Consider the following 6,208-nt stretch of genomic DNA (forward strand, 5'->3'; position numbering starts at 1 on the left):
CCTCAAAACACAGAGAAATGGTGGATTCTGCCTTTTTTCCCCGAGGAAGCTTTGCAGGGCTGTTGTAAGACTTGCTCGTTTTCCTTTGTTACAGTTATTCTTCAAGGAAGTGACAGGTCTGGACTTACAAGGAAAATCCAGCAATTTCTGTACATGTCCTAACAGGGCTCTTTAATGAGGAAGAAAATAGGCTGCGGAGTTTCAGGCTTCTGTTTATGAATTGCTGAGTTCTGAAGTAAAGCAGGAAAAAAATAAAATATCTGACTGAAAGAGAGAATTATAAAGCTTTTATCCAAAGTAATTTATGATGGAAATACTTAGATTTTGCAAATGAAATGGGTCTCTGTATCCTTTTAGATTTATTTCTTCTTTTCAGAGACTCCATTCAGAAAGAGTGATGTGTGTTATCTCTGTTCAGGTTGGCTTTATGTATTCTGCAGTTGCTTTGCCTACCAGTTTTTAGACCTTTCTGTCTGCTTTAGAAAGGTGTTCACGTACATAATTTCATTTAAGGGTCTAATGATTTTTTGTGTGTGTGTTTTCAGGCCCCAAAGTGCCTTTGTGGACCTGATCTGAACTGTTCTGGCACACTGGCAGTGCAGCTAAGTTCACTGTCCTCGGGTAGTTTAAACAAAAAGAGCAAACAAATGTCTTGTCAGTGTAGTAATGGCCTAAATTCAGTTCTCATTTGCCATGTTAGAGCAGTGTGATTGAAAGCATCAGAAACACATGCTATGGTGGTGTCCATGTTAGGAAGATAATCCAGTGCCTGCAAAAGTTGCCAGATGGGGTGAAGAGGATCTAATCTATCTGTTATCATGGATACATACCGTGTTACCTGCAGTGTGGTTACAGGTATCGTGGAAAAAAGCCTCTCGTTTGTGCTCTGACCTGCTGGTAACATCCCTTGTTCCACTTCCATTACCTCTTGAACCACCTCCAGACTTGGAAGGTTCCCCGTTTTATGTTGATCTTAACAGTTCTTTGCCCACAGCTAGGATCTGACCAAAGGTAGGGATGGATAGGGCAGACTCCTCTGAGCTAGTGCCTTTGATTTCCCTTATTGCCAACAGAGAGGAAAAGGCACTCCTGTGGTAGGATTCAGGTCATCCTAAAGTCGATTCCTAAAGCAGATTAGGTGAGTTGTGCTTTGGAGGTGTCATCATCCCATTAAATAAAGGGACCTCAGCATAACTGGTTCATCTCAGATACTCCTGCTATCACTGTCTGAAGTTAGGTAAAAGGTGTCCTATGGCCACTGTTGATATGTTCTTGGTCTGAGTGCCTACTTGGCCTTCTATTTGTCTTATTTCTTGTATGTATTTATGATAACTGCTTTTAAAACGGTCTTTCTAAACCAGGTGACGTTTATTTTTTTAATTACCTTCAAGTGTATTTTATTCCATAGATTTCTCTCACTGCTTTTCAAACCTCCATCAACTCTGAGCACCCGCATACTGTTGCAAGCCATCCCTTTATCTGAAGGAGGGATGGGGCTCGAACACAAGTCTCATTGTTTCTAGTTCATTTTTCAGTGACTCTGTGACCGTGGGGGTTTCTATGGCTAATTTATTTGTTAACAAAACAGCACACACTTAGGAAACCCTTCCTGTGGAGTTCTGTTATTTAGGAGAAGAAACAGAGCTGTCAATGGCCTTCCTCTTTTTCTCTAAAGTATTCAAGGGAAGTGTCTATGCACTGACTTGGCTTCACAGTTTCTCTACGTTAGATCTGAACTCAAGGAAAAATGACATCTAAACATGCCATATTCTCTGTTGTAATAAATTGACATCCCAGATACACCAGAAATGAGGATGTCGCAGAGTACTGAGTTGTACTTTAGGCAATAAACAGTAGGAACAGGTCAACGCTTTACAAAGAAGCATTCTTTTTCTTTTGTCTTTTTTTTTTTTTTTTTCTCAAAGAAGGGGAAGTAGTTTGGCATGAGCATTTGACATGGAAGTAGAATTCCTTCCAAATAAAATGTTCTCCATTGTTCTTCACTTATCCGTAGTGATTCTTTAAAATAGTTACCCTGCATGTAACAGTGATCATGTTACTCAAACTCTTAGTTCATCAGCAAAACAATAATGAAATTATGTCTCTTTTTCCTTTCCACTTGTCAAAGTCAAACGTAGATGAGACATTTTGGAGTCTGATTTTTCAGATAGGCACATGAAAGTTTTCCATGGGCCTTGTTAGTGTTAGAGCCCTGAGCACATCTCCCTTCCTGGGGGTCTGACTGTTTGAGCTTGGGGACAGATTTGAGATAGTGCAGTTGGTGGCTGGCTGGCACATCCATGCCTGTGTGGCCTTGCACTTGCCCCATTGCCATGGACTTGTCTGGTGATCTGGACTCAGCTGAGCCTGGTTTCCATCACCTGCTTTGTTCAGGTATTAATGGACTGTGCCTATGTCAGTGAGGCCACCTCAAGCATGTTGGCTTTGGTCCTCTGCACCTCAAATACGTGCAAGATGATAGCAAAGGTGTACAAGCAAGTCTGGAATTTCTGCACTGTATTCTGCCTTCAGAGGGGAAGTGCAATGTGTGCAGGCAGAGATGGGACTATCAGGCCTGCCCAAGTTCCTTAAACAGCAAATACAGAATCATAAAAATTGTACAAGGTTAAAGGCACGGGAAAAGAGGAATTCAGTAACAAAAGTATGTGTTCCTATCAAATACTGTTGTTTAGTTCCCACAGAGAAAACTGGCTGCGTAGTGGCAGGTTTCGTGCTGCTCAGAAAGGGAATATTCCATACAAAATGAGCAGTCCGAAAAAACTGTACTTTAGAAAGTGTTGTTAACGAGAGAAATCGCAAGGGGGTAGTGTTGTACAGCTCTCCAGCCTCTGCAATTCCCACAGCAGCGGCCCTGTGCCATAAACCGAGTTCGTTTTACTGGAAGATACAAAAGTCATTGTCTGCATCGCTTCTGACAGCAGTCCTGGGAGGATGACATTTGTCTCTGTGCAAGACTGGGACTTGTAGTGTCAAGATCAATACACCAGTGAAATTGCCATCTCCACCTTTGCAGCTACATTGAAACCAAGTGTGAAGTGACAGTGAGAGACCTGACAGGTGCAAAAATGAAAAATAAAATAAACAAAGCAGAGGTCTGTGAAAGATGATTCAACCATGACAATATTTATTCCATTTCTTAGTCTTACTTTTTTTTTTTTTTTTTCCTACTCCAGGTGAAATCACACAAGTCCCTGATAACTTACCGAACCTGGCTTCTCTTACCAGAGCCTGTTCTCTACGGGAGGAAAAAATCATGGTTGTGCAGGAGCAGTAAAGGTGTCTCAGTAGCCTCATTCAAGCTTCTTCTAATGAGGAGTTCTGAAGCCTTTCAGGCTGATTTTCTGTCTTTGCCACCCTGTCACGACTGTGCTCACTTTTCCCAGTCTCATGGGGACACAGCGGCCCTCACTTGTACTGGCAGAAACAACAGAGAGCAGAGGGAATCTCCCTGCCTTTCTGTTACACCAGGGCCTGATGTGTACTTAGAAACCCAGTGAAAATGTATATAAGAGCAGAGATGCTTATTTAGACATTATTTCATAAAAGAGGATTGATTCCACAATGCCTGGCACCTGGCCTGTAAAGCAGATGAGAACTGATTAATTTAAAATGATTTGCTTCATTGGGAATAGCCCAAGACAGCTCTCCTTTTCCAAACTCTTTTTCAAAAAGGCACAGAAGGAAGGGTTTGGGGGAAGCTGCAGATGTGATATACGAGAAAACTCAATATATGCTGCAGAGCTAAATCCGGTAGCTGAGATCTCATCTGGTGTATGTAGGCCCAGCTGGCACAGAAGAAAAAGTATTCTGAGAAGTACGCATCTTTGGTTTTCTCATCCAGCTGGTTGCTTGTTCCATCATTATTTGGTGCTCCTGGTATTGCACAAGGACACATTTTAACTTGAGCAAGTCTTTATGATGATCTTATTGCACGAACTGCTCACACACAGGCTCTGACCCATCCCACTTCATTGGGTGAAAGGAGCTCACGGGCAGGAAATTCAGGCATACCTTCTTACAATAACATCAGTCAACAGATTTAGGTTAATTTTAACTGCTTCAGCTGGGTTTGTTTTACACCTGTCAAGCAAAAAGAAAATGTAGATACTCTAAATTCAAAAATCATGTGACTCTGTAAACTTTTAAAGGAGCCTGCTGAAACCTGTACAACAGGCAACATATTCCTCATTTTTTTTCCATGTCAACGTGTACTTAACATCTCTGAACTTAGGAAAAGAAGTTTTCAAAATCTGTGAGCTTACACATTGGATTCCTCAGTGGATTTCTCAATGGAGCCATTGAGACATTTGTTATTACTTCAGCAGGAACAGAGGCAGACCAACACTACAGTCCTTTGAAAAACCCACTAATAATCTAACAAAAATAGTTTAAAATATGATGTAGCATAGTTAGTCATTAAAGTATGGTAATCTTTTTAGAAGTTCCTCCGCATATTACTGTTTTTCTTTTGCTGATAGGTTCCCTATAGTATGCAATATTTAGGGAAGTCAGTACCTTTAGAAACTCCGGAGGATGAAGAAGATTGGAATGGAAACTTATTTAAAAGGGGGAGGGTTGGAAGGAGGAGTTAGGGAATTACAGAGACATCAGCTTTTCTTCAATTTCCTGAAACATCCTGGAACAAATAATCAAACAATTTGTAAGCATTTAAGAGAAAACAAGGAGATTAGTGACAGTCAATATGGATTTGTCCAGAACAAATCATGTCAAACGAATCTCATTTCCTTACATGACAGGGTAACAGGCTCTGAGACAGAGGAGAAACAGTTCAACTTGACATTAGTTAGACTTTTGAGGGGACATTCTCATAAGAAAGCCAAGGAAATGTGGTAAATGTGAAATTATAAATTGGCTACATGCAAGGCATTTCAGAGAATAGTTCTCAGTGGCTCATTAATAAAGTGTATGATAAATTGTATGAGAGCTTGTGCTTTATTCAATATTTTCAATGCGCTAGAGAGGATATTTCTTACATTTGGAGGCAAAAGCATGCAGGGATGGATTGCAAAGACAGGGCCAAAATTACAAAGTATTGAGAAAACAGAAATGAGTCTGTAAGGGGAAGGACAGTATTTGGTAAGGGTGAGCACAAGATGCTACGCTTCGGAAAGAGCAAACAGCTACACAAATACAAGTTGGAGAACAGCTGTGCTGGATGGACTTCTTTAGAAAAGAGCATGAAAAGGTGCGCCTTCTCTCTCCATGACCATCAGGAAGCATGACCTGCAGCCCAGAATCAGGTTCTTGTTTGTGTTTGTGGTGGCAGGACAAGAAGTACTGACCAAGAGAATTCTGGTTAAGTAGTTGAAAAATATGTTAACTGTGAAGACAGTGAAATCTTGCAATAAACTCCTGAGAAGCCTATCGTGAAAAGCTTTTAAGAACAACAACAAAAAAAACCATATGGCTGGTCCTGCCTTGTGATGGATGAATAATTTAGGAAAGGTTCTTGAGGTCTCCTCCCACCCTGCTTTTATTCAAATTCCAGCAGTGTCTTCTATTGTCAGAAGTGGATTTTGCATCGCAGATGCATGTGGCAAACAGGAAGCTAATGCCACATCACTCGATTTATTGACTTCGCTGGCAGGGCACTGAGGGCAGAACTAGAAAAGTATTTTGTGAATGCTAAGCTAATTGTATCAAGATTACATTACAGAGAGTATTCAACAAATTTTCAGTGGAAAATCACATATGAAACTGATGATTTGGTTCTCTTATATGACACTACAGTGGCAAGTTTCCCCTTCAATGGGACTCCCTCGGGGAGCAGAGAGGGAGAAGAGCTGGCCTGAGAAGTGAAACTCCCGCGTGCTCCACACCACACTGTGGCAATGCTGATCTTGTCACTCTCTCTTAGTCATGGTGTAGATATTTAAGATAACTAGAAACAGAAACTCCAAAATGCTGCAGGGAATTATGCAACTTAAAACATCATCCTTCTTAAAATTTATTACTGTGAATGCATAACCCCATTTTTATTCCCTTAAGACCAGTACATCCAGTACTTGTATGTGATTTGGGACTACTCATGACCTTAAGCTTAGATGTGGGTTTAAGCGTATTGCTGGCTGGGATCTCATAGTTTTGCCTTGATTTTTCTCCCTTTCATGATGAATCAAATCCTGATGCTGATGAACAATAACTCAGCTCTGATTTTCCCAAGGCA

This window comes from Cygnus atratus, chromosome 5 (assembly GCF_013377495.2).
Source record: "Cygnus atratus isolate AKBS03 ecotype Queensland, Australia chromosome 5, CAtr_DNAZoo_HiC_assembly, whole genome shotgun sequence".
Lineage (NCBI taxonomy): Eukaryota > Metazoa > Chordata > Aves > Anseriformes > Anatidae > Cygnus > Cygnus atratus.